General features: G+C 40.3%; 1 long non-coding RNA gene across 1 annotated transcript; it reads right to left on the reverse strand.

The window, feature by feature from the left end:
* Positions 1-2,191: 2,191 nt before the first annotated feature.
* Positions 2,192-9,687, reverse strand: LOC147752877 (uncharacterized). The gene is made up of 4 exons (XR_015312875.1): positions 9,347-9,687; positions 3,386-3,642; positions 2,923-3,087; positions 2,192-2,361 (listed from the first exon to the last, which is right to left on the reverse strand). It is a non-coding gene; the product is annotated as an uncharacterized LOC147752877 (long non-coding RNA).
* Between the last annotated feature and the right edge of the window lie 3,758 nt (positions 9,688-13,445).

The raw sequence follows: 13,445 nt of genomic DNA on the forward strand, positions 1-13,445 counted from the left end.
CGGCTGCACGCCGTGCACATTAGCTAACAGAGCGACTTTTACGCGTTGCACCGATAGCATTAGGTGATGATGTGTAGAGTTGTTGGACTAAAGACTCAAGAAAGGCGTGCTGGGGAAAGGTCGTAGATCGTTTTGGCGACGCTCTTCAAGAGTATCTCCCTTCTTGACGGACGGGTCAACAGAACAGACACGCTATGTACGGTCTTCGTCTCAAGTGTTCTCTAAGGAGCACTTAGATGTTTTCTGTACTTTGATTACAGATCTAATGGGGTGGTGGATTACGACCTTTTCCCACATTCTCGGCTTCTCTGAAGGGTCTGTCGGGTTCCGCTTCAACGCCGCCAGCAACAGCTTTAACTACACGCGCAGTGTGCCCCATTCACATCTAGACACTTGACGCTACACAAACAACTATCCAACGGTATTCGTCGCTTGTGATTGTCTTGGTTCCTGCTCGAGATCCAAAGGCTTTTAAAGCAGATCTTTGTTCGATAAAGAGAAAGATGCTCGGCAGTCGGGGCCGGAAGAACAAAACCACGATGATACATGATCACATTAACATCAATGTTTAGAACGGGCCGCAGCTAAAGTGATTCCGTTGTAATGTACAGATGGCTGTACTAGTGATGCTATTCATTTGCGCGGACTCATACACATGCTCCAGTCATTTTGAAAAACAGTGGTCACTGATCTATAAACGTATATAAATGAAACAAGCTTCCCAATTTTTTGTTCACCATAATAATAAGTGCAGCATGCAATCGATTGAGGAAATCAACTGGCCATTATTAATTTACTGGTTTCTCTATGTTTTGACTTAGCAGATGTATTTTACATTTTGCGCTTGTAGGAAGCAATCAGAACATGGCTGCCTTTTCCTAGTATAGTAATATCTGAGAAAATCCTTCCTGCTCCACAAATACGAGGAACTTTATAATACGAGGTCTTTTTGGGGGGTGAGTCAGTGTTTCCCTTCGGGGTCTGGAAGAACGAGGCCTTGAAATATCTAATCAGTAGAAATAATATCTCAGTCAAGGGTACGACACACGTAAAACAACTCAACTAAGACCTAAACCTAATCAATCCACAGATGTGAAAAGATAACGCGAAAGTTTTTGCTGGCAGCAACTACGTTTACCGCGCGTTTGGGCGTTGAACCAGTACATTTGTACTTTGCTAACTACTCGAGCCTTCTTCTCGTATGGTTAGTAAGTCTCTGCCCCTTTGTGCCATCACAGCCTTGTGTCTATTACTGCCCGCTATCATTACAGTAAACACACATAAACACCATTGGTCCCTCGTACACTGTGTCATTTTAGCTTGACAATGTAACTCATTCATTCGGCCGCTCGGTCATTTGGAATGGGAAGGAGGTAAATACCGCTAGAGCACGCGGGCACGCGAGTCGGTTCTGGGCTGGACTTCGGTTTTGCTAAAGCCACTATTAGTACCACTGTTGCTACTGCCGATCTCGTTCCAGTGAACGTTGAGCACGTGAATCCATTAACACGAAAACCTCGCTGTCGTAAGAACACCTTGCATCCATGAAGATAAAAGTCAGAAGAGAACGAAATAGACCGAGGACCGAGTCATTATCTTGCAAATGCGACCCAGCAATAGCAACAGAACAATTAGTTGTCCCAATACTAACAAAGGGATTAATTTGCAGATGAAAGAAAACCGTATGTTTCGGTTTTGTCTGCCAGATGCTAAGTATTTTATTTGGGAGCAAACGTATAGCCGCAATCATCAAAAGACATCGAATCGCCAGAAATTCACTTTACGGAAAACGAACGATGCCGTATACCGTTCGAGCTGCTTCCTCGTGCCTCATGAGCACATAATTTTTGGACAAATTAATGAGTAACATGGACTTTGTTGGCTTTACGCCGAAATCGACGATATCAGAAATATGGTGTTCATATAGGGATGCCTCATGCTATTTCTTAACGAGGCAGCATCTACCATGTTTACCAATTACAAGAATGTAAAATTATTTATTCGTGATGAATTTTATTGAATAAGATGATATTTATGTCGCTTTCAGCCCTCAGAAGATATACGATTGCCACTATTTTGCATGTAGTATATTTAGTTTAGCGTTAAGGGCCTTCAGTCGTAACAGAAGTGGCAGGTATAAGCGTGTTACATAATTACATAATAATAATACTGATACAATAACAGCCTAGAATGGGCTTTAACAAGTAAATTTATTGATACTAAATATACGTTAGTATATGTCCCGTGCTAAATCGTTAATATTGACTCTATATGGGCGTTAACGGACGTATGGCGCTCTTGTCTTGAAATATCAAGACAGGAGGATTGAATCCTACGAGGTAAACGGAGCGCTTCATCACGCTGAAATAGAATGAACTCCTTTTAGTCCATGGCACATGGATGTAGATGAAAAAGTAACGATCTCGTAGCCAATCGATTCAATTTCAAGCCCGATTGGTAGACTGTATTTTTAATAAGATTTTAAAAATATCGCACCGAACATCTACTGCTAGTCCTAATATAAGCAGTCTCAATCTACTGTGGTTATATTATAAAGTTCATCAGTATAGTTAATTGTATATAAGTTTAATGGTTCTAATCTGTTGTTATATGATGTACGTTGGCCTTTGGGTTAAAATGAGACGGTCCTTGTTTTCGTTAACCGCCTAAAACACACGAGTAATCTTCGTTTGGCTTCTTAAGGCCGCCATATCTCGAGAACGCAACACGCACATATCTAGTCACCGTGTGCCGAATATTAGGCACAACTCTTATAAGACACCGCGTTCTTCGGTTAATGAAATACTGCACGATTATTGTTGGTACTTCCATTTGCTGCTGCAAATAGATTCAGGTTATTGTTTTTAAAAGCCGAGTTAGGGCAAAAAAGCGGATATTTTTTTCTCTGGCCTGTTTCCGTACCGAGGCAATTCGGAGAAGTAATTAAGCAGTTCGGTACCGAAGTCATTGTACCGCTAGCCATTGATCGGGTAATTGAATCGCCCATGTTACTTGTCGCTATATTGAATGCCTCCAACAAAATGAGACTGACGTCGGAGAAGCCATGGGGCGTACACGATCGAGTGCCTGGAACGATTAGATGAACTGAGACCTCTGCTGTTTTAAAATAGCACCGATGTGCGAATTATAAAGTATTAATTACTTAAATATGCACGAAGACGTACCATTTAAAAGTCTTACTTTGGTTCATTCATCGAAACATTATATTTTCATTTTGCCTACGGTATTTACGATGTTATATATATATATATAGTAATATCACTCTTGTCTGGCTAAGCCCTTGTAGATAGGTATATTCATGGCGCTCTCAACTAAAAATCAAAATATATCGAGGTCTCGAAATAGGGATTTTTGTCGAACTCACAGGGTGTCTTATAGACCAATCCCTCAATCTCAATCTTGACTCCCAAGATAAAAATTCAAGGAGAAAAAACTAGATTTCAGATCCGCTCGTAATTACTGAGGTTCTACTAAAGGCTTCAACCCGGTGGTGTTCATTGAAGTCCTTCAAGCACAAATTTGTTATCACTGCGTCACGCGATTAGTTTGGCCAAGCTGAAAATCGGTCAGTGCCCGGCGATTGCAAGAGTCTCCCATGTTAACGGTTAGCTCACAGCAACTCTGAAAAAGATCCGTTGGACGCAAGGATGGAAATCATATGCTCTAATTAGGTTATTCTCCATCTTAATTCTACTACTACAAACAAAATGATCCACTATTTAAACACAGCATTGAAGTGTCCGAACTGTGGACAATAGTTGCTCGAATAATGGTTCTTCTCAGCCCCGCTCCACAGGCGCTCGACATTTGCATACAAACGCAACGACTTGAATGCAGTTAAGTAACGTCAATTTTCCCTATAGAAGCTTTCATTAGCTTGCGAGCTCAGATGTGAACAATGGCTTTAGTACGTCTGCCCTTTGATTCAGTTGCCGTGTGGTTTCAGTAGGTAAATGTAAATGCTGTGCGTAATAGCATGCATGTTTTTTTAAATCTTTTTTTACTCCTTTTTTGTTTTTTTTTTTCTATTTCGACACATATTGTCATTCTTTTTCTTAGAAGACTACTGGTTTAAGAGAGACTGGCACTAAAGCGATTAGGTACTTAATATGTTTCCTATAAAGGATTGATTGAAAGCGCTCCAGGCTGTCTCAGCGATGTTCCGGGTAGCCTTTCTGGAATACTTAAGATCAGCCAACTGTCTTCATGTTTTTCCTCACGAGGTTAGCCTTCCTCATTTTCCCAGTCCTCGATAAAGGGAATTGATTGTAGCTTTATTAGAGTGTCACTAGGCCCCGCGTCCTTCGTGATAGTTTAATGGGTGATATATTTGCATGCTAATGTTGGGGACACATTGTGCTCTAGCCTCGAACCTGGGCATAGAGAGACTTCGTTTCGTGCCGGAAGCCAGCCGTGTGTCTAACGGAATGTGCAACGGCGATACCGGGCATAAAACCCAAAGCCTAGCGGAACGATCGGTAGCACGTAAACGGTGTCCTTTCTGATATTCGACAGTCGTAATCGAGCACGTAATTGTGTTTAGTGCTTAATGAACATAAACATTTAGACGTGTGACAAAGTGGACACCTGTTTTTGCGATGAAAAAGGAAGACGGTGCAAAACACGCAAATAATGTTTTCCCTCCTTATTTTATATTTTACCCTAAAATATCACCGTTTTCCTTTAAGTTCATAACAGGACTGGGCATGCTTTTAACGCGCTCTTCGGGGCAGGGTTTGTATGTGCACCAGGGTGATTTGCCACCGATAGCGAATGTAACATGCGGACTTCGCGTAAAGCTGAGCTGTACTCTAGTGGTATACTTTTTTTGGAAACAGCGGATTCGTATGCCGAAAATTCGCTGGAATCCTATTATACCTCAACTTTGTCCGCCCGATCAACCGTTTTTTTTTGTATCCGCAGTAACGCGAACCCTTTTCAAAAGTCGACATTAGTATAAGAGTTTATTTTTTAACAAATGTGCAACTATAGGACTACATTAGTCTGCATATGCTTTAGCAGATTAGAGTGGAATACCTGCTGGCTTGAAGCTCCCGACACTGCTGCCTACGCTATCATATAGAAAAAAAAATAGATGCCTATGTCTTAGTGCTAAGGACATTTTTAAATGTGCATTATTCCATAAAAAGATGTATACATGCGTTGATCACAGTTTCGCTTTACGCGTTGTTGTACATCATTGAAAATTGACAGTAACGGGTTGTTTGACATAATTATTCGCCCATAAACTGATTACCCGTGTAATCTAACACATAAGCAAATTTTCAGAGTCCATCTGGCTTTGATCAGTTTATTTGAAGAATTATTTAAGCTTAATTTATGATTCGTTCTAACTGTTTAAGATTGACAGCAATAGATCTACTACCAATTATAGCTAGTCTGAGGCTGTAACGATCGGTATAATTATCTGTATTTAATCCTATTCAGCGTTATAGGTCCTAAACCCATCGCAGAGCATGAGAGAAATGAGCAGTTGACTTTCACATCAAAAAACCTGTCGCCTAAAATGCTGGAGCTAAGTTGACATCGGTAGTACGAAATCAAAGCGCCACTCCACAGTGAATCTTTTATTGCTGCATGCGTATTATTGAGACAATATCCTTACAAACCATTTTATCCGTAATTTTGAAGCTGACTACCGCAAAGCAAACCAGATAGATGGGTGACTATATTTGCCATCTTTATAGACCGAAGCCCTAGAGTACACTACAGAAACTCACTTTTTTTTTAACTGAACGGGAAGGATGCTATTCACAAGTATGTACTACTGTCAAATCGAATGCGTAAGCCTCTCCCACGTACCACAAAAGATATGTTATCCTTAATTCTTGATTTTGGTACCATATATCTAAAAAACGATGAAGAGTTACGTGTATAAAGAATGCCCTTTCTCTGGCATATTATTGCCTTAATTGGGTTCGTTTCGGTTTTTCTCGCAGGCTTATCCTGCTGACTGACAAACGATTCTCATATAGATCCAAGGTGCCTCTTTAGAGATGATCGTTCATATTAACAATGCGCAGCACTGTATCACGGACGATCGTATGCATTACGCCGGTAACCTAGAATTTGCTAGCACTCGACGCCAGCTAATTTTTATTAGAACTGCAACAGTCTGATCAAAATGTACGCTTCTTCAGCCGACACTAAACGTCTCTTTCGGCGGCGCGTGATACGTGCCGCCAATTCACTGAATCTTAGTAAGTGTCTGAGACAAAGCCGTCGCAAGACCTAGTTAAGTGAAGAACACACCCGCTGCTAGTAGGTGTAAGGTTGAGCAAAAATTTATGAAGACCCTCTAAAAGTACAAAGAAATTTCTTTTTCGTCATGGAGCTAACACGTCCAAACGTAACCCCGTGCGGTGACCGCAAGAAGTCAATGTCACACATTGTATCAAACATATCCCTCAACTAATCCATAGTTCTAAGATGTAAAATGTAACCGGAAAATTTCAAACTGTACTTCGTTGATACTTAACTTGAAATGACTTCTTTAAACTAGCCAATAACTAGGATCTAACGTTTCATTACTGAGAACGCTGTACCTAGTCGGTCTTCAGAAGTATGATTTGGGCTTCGCCTTTATAATTGTGTATCTACACGCTATTCACGAATCGATTTACCTGGTTGTGTTCTGTATGATAAGCGCTCAATTAAGCTGGGATGGCTATAGATTGCTTGTACGTAGTTACCTGCTTACATCAGTTCCGGTAGCGAGATGTTTTGAACAACGATGTGATATATCGAAACAATCGTGGAATTGGACTGCTAACGAATCATTTTGTTAGACTGAGCTCGAGCCGCGTCATCGCCCATCACAATAATCGAACGCGTCCTATTTGTTCATTTCACCGAATAGCTCATTATAAGGTTTTTGTATAGGTCTGCTTAGTCACAGCGCATTAAGATCGAGTTTGCCCGGATATCTTTTCTCGACGGTATAATTGACTCTCAAGATGTGTGTCAGAATGACCTGACTTAAAATGCAAGTTTTTTGTTCGTCTAATGATTTCCTCAATCTAATTTTAATGCAATGCGTTCTCGCATCACAGACAAATTCAGTTCTAAGCACACTGACGATTTTCCTAAATTAGTTCGAAAACAATAAGCTGTAATTTCGAAATACTGCTATGACCGTGCTCCATTTGATTTTGAGCGCGCGCAGTACTTCGAACTGTAACTTCGAATATTATTAATTATATCTTCGTGGCACAAGTTCCGGTCCTCCTCTAGCCTAGACGTTTCGACACTCCATAAGCAATAAACTAAGCAAAACAGGTAAGTAGGAATCTTCTGGACAAATGTAATAAAATCGAACATCGATTAGTATTTGTAACGACTTCATGGGGCCAAAATCTCTCATCATTTATATTTTCCTTAAAGCCTTTTTGCGCATAATGTGTCAGGGGCTAATTTTGAATAGAAAATGTTATGACATTCGTGCTGACCCGCTACAAGTTAATGTTTTCACTTTAATTTGAGAAAGTACTTTTATTAAAGGCTATTGTATAATCTCAGTCGTTTGGTTTATTGACTTCCTAGTAGTGAACAGTAAAAATATCATCGTAACTTAACTGCGGTGGATGAAACCTTCACGTGTACGATGAATGGGTTAAGGTCAAAATATACATGTAACGATATCTGTATTGAAAAATATCACAAAGCTTGAGCACATACTGTTGCAATGACTGTCATCGCTGAAATAGCTCGTTAAACACCTACATTCATTGTGGTCCATTAAAAGCATGTCGTAGAGAATACGCCTCTCTGCCTGAAACTGGCTTGTCTGATCGCTGTCAGTAGTATTACTCGGTAAAATCAGTTGATCTGTGGGCTTTAATTTTCTCTTACGGATTCATATCCCGCTGATGATCTGCCGAGGGCAGTTCCACTATTACGGTTCGAGTGGTCCTAATGATTTGACCGCAAAGAGCTGCAATGCCCCCTCGCCGTTAACGGTTAGGTGAATGACGCACTAGCTTCCCTCAATCAGGTGTGCGACATCATTAAGGTTAGGCAGATAAAACTCGCTAGCGGGTATATAATTTGTTTTAGGTGACTGACTCTAACCAAGCGGATCGGCAGATATAGGAATTTTTGGCTACACAGCGAAACAGCCTGCAACAAAAAACTTGTTTACTCCACGAGCCCACAGACCATTTTCCGCTGTTCTAATAAAGTTTATGCGCACAAAGAAATTGCAGAAAATCAAACCTATGTTATAAAAATTTTAATGGTAATGAAAACCGAAGCTGATCATTCAGTTATCAAGGATGTACTGTGACGGTAATTTTCATGGGTGCCCACGTTGAGATTTGAATGCGTGTTTTTTATTTTTAGTTTTTTATTATTTATATTCAATTTTATTATTATTGGGTTAGATAGCAATTATTGGGTTGGGTAGCAATTTCGAGGTGACCATTCAATCATCCCGTTTCCTTGATTTTATAACAGAAGCTAATAAGCACGCGTTCTGAAACATCAAATTGATGTTAAAACTCTGGCAACATAATCGGCTTGCAAAAAAGAATAAAGCTCAATTTTCTATTCGAAACAGAAGTTCCTGCAATAAATTATCGCTTCTTTCAACTTCCTCAGGGTTCTTACCGTGAAGATAAGTTGGCCCTCTTGGACAAGTACGGGGCCATCTTGACAACTGCAAACGCATAATTAATCACCGAAAAATGGGGGCGAAAGTTTTAGCAGTGATGGACTTTAATAGCGCGAATATCTCCTAGATATGAAGGATACGAAATCAGTCAGCTTTTTTCAATCTTTATTACGACTTTTAACGAAAATGCAATCTTACCGTTCAGCTTGTTTACATTTCGTAAAAATTCAAGTGTCATTTTTAAAGCTCCGAACTTTAAACAACGAACACGCTTGCACCTATTGTATTAACGTACCGGACAGTTCAGACATCTATAAATCGACCGAGGGCGGCAACCTGACATCGCTGCAGATCACGTCCAGACTAAATGGACTATAATGGATATAAATACTATAATGAATAACATTTGTTACACATCATAAAAAATTTTAGTATGGTTTTCTTTTTTTTTAAATTAGACTACTCGTATGATTATCCATGTATAAACTGCATTTAACGAAAACTTCTTTTCGTAATATTTGTGATTTTACGTACATACAGTATTATGAGAATATATGTACTCTGTTGGTGGTCATCAATTTGACAAGAAAAGGCAAGCCAAGCTGGAATAAGCTGCAAGCGCCAGCCGGTGTATAACGTTGCTTTCGTCTTTTAAGATTTTAACGAATAGTGCCTATTCTGCTGTAAACTCACATTCGGTAGTTGCTACAGTTAACCACGTTACTCCTTCTATGGCGTCAACTTATTATGGCATCAAGTTCTATCGTGTCACACATCTACACCGCGTAGGCTATACAGTAGAATATAGTGGCTAAACTACGTCATACTTCGTCACCGGACATGGCATTAGAACGTAGTTTCCCGTTTTCTTGAGAATAATGGTTCCAAAAGCGCAGACAAACGGACCATTAAGCCAGAGTTGGCATTTGCTCGAAGGCGAGCGACCCTTAGTCCACATCGTTGCAAGCTTAAGCTGCCAACAAAGGTATGGTGACGCCGGCGAAAAGGAGACAATTTACGAGCATTAATCATGCGAGAATGCCATATGGCGATAAGGAACGAGCCAGCAGGAAAATCGAGGGGGCAGCATAATGATGAAGGGAACTAACTGAGAGAGAATGAAGGCACTAGGGCGCATACGGGTGTCGACTCCGCATAGGGCCGCCCTTCTCTTGGCCGAGCCTGCCGTCGCATATGTCGTAAACGACAAGAATGTTCGTGCTGCACCAATCCCCGAGCTGGCAAGCAAGAAAATGGCCGCCTTCGTCGGCTAGACGCTATGGCGCGGCATGTTGTTCCCTCGTGGGGTCAGTGCTCGGGTCCTCGATGCTGTAGAGGTCAAAAAGCGCAACAATGCTGGAAAAGACACGAAAAGATAATGTTTGGAGGTAACAGTGACGGTCCTAACTCGCGCAAGGACTTTTTTCCGCCAAAGAGTCCCGGTCGAAGTAGAGTTACTGATATTATGGGAAGCCAATGTACTGCTGCAGCCGTACAGCAGTAATAAAATTGGCCCAACACACAACCATGTCAGTCTCGTACTACAAAGTCGACGTTGAAGCTAAACTGCTGACTCTACAGAAACGCAAAAACGCATAGATAGTCTCGTGTTGTCTATAGTAAGAAACGATCTAAAAAAGTCGAAATCGATACTATCTATTCCCGTGTGCTTTGTCTTATATGAACAATACGTTTGACGGTTACAGTGATGAGTAGTAACATCGCTAGCCACTCAACAAATGAGATTAGATTAAGCTCTTCGCGCAGGTCCTACGTAATCTATTTATACATATTTGCTATACCGTAGACAAAAAATTCAGCTGTCTAACAATCATGTCGCTCGCAGTAAGCTTTCTACAAGTACATAGGTGCTTACATAAGAAAGAGAAGAAGTAACGAAACACCTCATTACATATATATACATAATATAGTACATCTCAATATATGGCCGTATATGTATATGGTCGTATATTGAAAAGACCAGGCAAATAAATTTGCAGGCATCGTGTGCTGAATTTATCCCTTCAACACAAATTCGAAGTGCTACCTAGTTTAATCTCACCTTTTAAAGCCCAACGTCATGAAGTCCACAGAACTACAACTCAAACTAGAACATTCCCATAAACACAGAACGTAGGTAAACGGCTCTGTTGGCGACAATTTTTGTCTTCGTCTCAGCAAGTAATCATACAAGTGGTAGTCGAGACGTAAGTATGCTTTCAAGTATAAAACAGAGAAAGGCAGTAACGAAAAAGAGGCTGCAAGCCTTAGTAGATAAAGGTCAAAACGAACCTGAACCGGCCATACATTACTAGCTCTTGCAGTATCTCGTCGCCGTATGCTTCCTGTTCGCTGGCAGCATATCGCTTTACGAAAAGGCTGCTCAGGGATTTTTCGGAACAAGGACAGAATCGAGGATGCCGGAACAATAGGCAAACGTGATTCAAAAGAGAGTACCTTCCGTCCAAGCGCTGCTCCTACTGGCGAAGATCGCGAACTTTTACGCTAACGTTAACTAGTTGGAACGACTGGTACAGTGTGCTGTTTTGTGTTTGAAAGCACTGATTGCCTTGAGTTGCGGGAAGCACATGACAATGACAACGCCCGTCTCCCTAGGCACTTCGTGTCCTCACCGAAAAGGCTTTAGCCTTCGACGAACCTAAGAATTATACCTTTCAGCACCTGACATATAATGGTATCGCTGTAACTGACAGTCTCAGTAAGAAAAATGGGGAGCGGCCAGCCAACATTAAAACGGTTTCTGTCAATCTTCGACGTGTTATCATCGCCTGATCTTCCAAGCTTTAAATAAAATAAAGGTACTGTATGATTTATGACAATGATCTTGTGAAATTCTGCAAAGCTGTGTGGCCTTCTAGTCTAGAAGCTGATAGGTTTTATGTTAATATTGAAACGCTAGCAATATAACCCTATTTGAAGGAGCAGTCAGCAGAATGGAAGTTAGGTATTGATTGAAATATTGATACCATACTGCTGAGTTCGCTTACTTATAGAGAAATCGAAAAAACAAAAACGAGTAGTATAGGGCAGAACACTTCCAATGAGAAGTTCAATTACTAGTAAATTATTTACTTTCCCAACGGTAATATAAAAAACTATTTAATTAGTTTGTTAAAATTTAGATATTATAGATAATGTATTACGCGATTTCCTAGTTGAACTATAGCTATTATTTTATTGCTCTATTAAATTAAGCTCCAGAAAGTGGTGTAACGCATTTTTGTGATGACATGAAAGTAGCGGCCAGTCAACCATATTCAAGGGCTAGGTGTCCTAACACGAACCTTGCTAAAATGTCTTCGGTGTAACAAGAACGGTGTCGATGCTAGCGACTGTCTTGGTAAGCATTCTCCCAGGATCTTATCAACAAACACAGGTAAAAGCATTGCAAGAAAATATTTTGTTGGTCTTAACTGGCAGAAAAAAGGTGGTGTTTGGGCAGTACTTACCTTGAGAAATTTCTAACTAGAACGCTAACATAATATTAAATATGGTAAAATTAAAAAAAAAAAATAATAAATAAATAGAAAAATGTTTGGATGTCGTACTTACGATAACCTATTTGCTCATACATCTATCTACCAATGAAACCTTTGAATTTTTTTGCTGCAGATATTTTTTAGATCTACTTTGAATCAGCTGCTATCAAACATTGTAATACGTATGGTATAACGTTTGGTTAATTTGATCGTATACTACGAATTTGAACATCGTATACTACAGAAATTTTAATCGAGGGCCTCGAATAAGCAGCCGAAAATCCTTCAAGTGTCGTGGTTCTATATTTAGAAACAGAGAGAACTGACGCCGGAAATGTAAAAAAAGCATCAGCCTATTCGAACTAAATTAAACTTAGTTCTTCGAATTAGTTCCCGGCCGTATTATTTATTCGAGCACGAAATTAGGTTCCTGTATTCAGCACTTAGCTTCGTTATACTTGCCAATGTCTACCTATATAAACTATCCAAAATTTGTGTAAATCATTTATGTTGAATTTTCATATTCTACAATGGACAACCACACGTGTAGTTTGCCGATTCGTTCTAACATCACCTAGGTCATGTGAGATCCTTTCTTTTTCTTTTTTTTTTTTTTTTTTTTTTTTTCGGTTTACCAGCAATTCAGAAGAGGCAAGGTTCGCTTCTATCCAGGCTATCCATTTCGAGTGCGATGTACACTAATGTCAGCCGTACTTGCCTGTATTGATCGATCAGACGATCCCGAATAGAATGCAGACCGAAAACTGAAAATGTTGAGGCAGGCACGTAGACGAATTTCCAAGAAAATAAAAATGTTAAAAATACTGCTGTTTTCTTGTAGTACGACTGAAGCAGGCAGTTGACTCGTTGGCTTTGAATCGAAGCTAACGTAGCTCTCTATTTGGACGAATGCGGCGGCGATACTTTCCACGTTTTCTCGCCTGCTGCTATGTGGCCAGGCCAAGCCACAACGACAGCGAACGTAAAAAGTAAACCAAGACTTTTTTCTCGCAAGACGTTTTTCTTCTCAAAGACACGCGGAATGTATTTCAGAATCACAAAATAACTAGACAAAATCACCGTTTTAACATTCGAAGTTGGCGATCGGGCGTGGCTGAAACAGCCTACATTGTTTCAAGTTGAACGTGCCTATGGTTCTTACGGGAACTCAACGTATCGCCGCACGGACGATAGGCACAGGACTTGAAAGTCCTTTCCATTTTCAGCAATGGTCGGTGCGCTTGCCGCTGAAACCACATAAAACGGGAATTCTTGAATTGTAATATTCAGAC

The sequence above is a fragment of the Varroa jacobsoni genome, unplaced genomic scaffold, assembly GCF_002532875.2.
Source record: "Varroa jacobsoni isolate VJ856 unplaced genomic scaffold, vjacob_1.0 scaffold_921, whole genome shotgun sequence".
Lineage (NCBI taxonomy): Eukaryota > Metazoa > Arthropoda > Arachnida > Mesostigmata > Varroidae > Varroa > Varroa jacobsoni.